Source organism: Olea europaea, unplaced genomic scaffold (assembly GCF_002742605.1).
Source record: "Olea europaea var. sylvestris unplaced genomic scaffold, O_europaea_v1 scaffold44, whole genome shotgun sequence".
NCBI lineage: Eukaryota > Viridiplantae > Streptophyta > Magnoliopsida > Lamiales > Oleaceae > Olea > Olea europaea.
In genome coordinates this window covers 826,107-828,093 of record NW_019262707.1, presented here as the reverse complement: position 1 = coordinate 828,093, position 1,987 = coordinate 826,107, and positions in this window count along the sequence as shown.

Genomic DNA, 1,987 nt, shown 5'->3' with positions numbered 1-1,987 from the left:
GTACACTTTAGTTTACACTTTGTCACTTGACATTACCCTGTTGGACAGCTGAGATTTCAAATAGTTTTCCCGTCAAATTGACACTTGACAACAATGCAAGTGTCAGACAACGTGTCAAAAATCAGTTTACAAATAGAAAAGTTCAATCGGTAAGAACCTTGCTACATTTACTCTATGGTGTACACTTTAGTTTACACTTTGCAATGTAACATTACCCTGTATTACCCTGTTGGACATTTTAAAGTTCAAACAGTTTTCCTATCCAACTGACACTTGACAACAATGCAAGTGTCAAATAACGTGTCACAAATCAGTGTACAAATAGCAATGTTCAATCGATAAGAACATTGCTACATGTACACTATGGTGTACACTTTAGTTTACTCATTACAATATGACATTACCCTGTTGGACAGTTTAAATTTCAAGATTTTTTCCACCCAATTGACATTTGACAACAATGCAAGTGTCAAATAACGTGTCACAAATCAGTGTACAAATAGCAATGTTCAATCGATAAGAACATTGCTACATGTACACTATGGAGTACACTTTAGTTTACTCATTACAATATGACATTACCCTGTTGGACAGTTTAAATTTAAAACAGTTTTCCTATCCAACTGACACTTGACAACAAGGCAAGTGTCAAATAACGTGTCACAAATCAGTGTACAAATAGCAATGTTCAATCGATAAGAACATTGCTACATGTACACTATGGAGTACACTTTAGTTTACTCATTACAATATGACATTACCCTGTTGGACAGTTTAAATTTAAAACAGTTTTCCTATCCAACTGACACTTGACAACAATGCAAGTGTCAAACAACGTGTCAAAAATCAGTGTACAAATAGCAAAGTTCAATCGGTAAGAACCTTGCTTCATGTACATTATGGTGTACACTTTAGTTTAAATTCTACCAGGTGTATACTTTAGTTTAAATTTTGTAACGTGACATGTCCCTGTTGGACAGTTTAAATTTCAAACAGTTTTCCCATCCAATTGACACTTGACAACAATGCAAGTGTCAAACAATGTGTCAAAAATTAGTGTAGAAATAGCAAAGTTCAATCGGTCAGAACCTTGAGAAATGTACACTATGGTGTACACTTTAGTTTACACTTTGTCACTTGACATTACCCTGTTGGACAATTGAAATTTCAAATAATTTTCCCATCGAATTGACACTTGACAACAAGGCAAGTGTCAAACGACGTGTCAAAAATCAGTGTACAAATAAAAAAGTTCAATCGGTAAGAACCTTGCTACATGTACTCTACGGTGTACACTTTAGTTTACACTTTGCAATGTGACATTACCCTGTTGGACATTTTAAAGTTTAAACCTTTTTCCCATACAACTGACACTTGACAACAATGCAAGTGTCAAACAACGTGTCAAGAATCAGTGTACGAATAGCAAAGTTCAATCGGTAAGAACCTTGCTAACCGTACACTATGGCATACACTTTAGTTTACACTTTGCCACTTGACATTACCCAGCTGGACAGTTTAAATTTCAAAAGTTTTCCCATCTAATTGACTCTTGATAACATTGCAAGTGTCGAACAACCTGTCAAAAACTATTGTACAAATAGCAAAGTTCAATCAATAAGGACTTTGCTACATGTAGACTATTGTGTACACTTTAATTTACACTTTGCCCTTGGACAGTTCAAATTTCAAATAGTTTTCCAAGCCAATTGACTCTTGACAACAATGCGAGTGTCAAACAACGTGTCAAAAATAAGTGTACAAATAGCAAAGCTCAGCCGGTAAGAACCTTGCTACATGTACACTATGGTGTACACTTTATTTTGCACTTTGCCACTTGGCATTACATTGTTGGACAGTTTAAATTCCAAACAGTTTTCCCACCCAATTGACAATTGTCAGCAATGCAAGTGTCAAACAACGTGTCAAAAATATGTGTACAAATAATAAAGTTCAATCGGTAAGAACCTTGCTTCATGTGTACAAT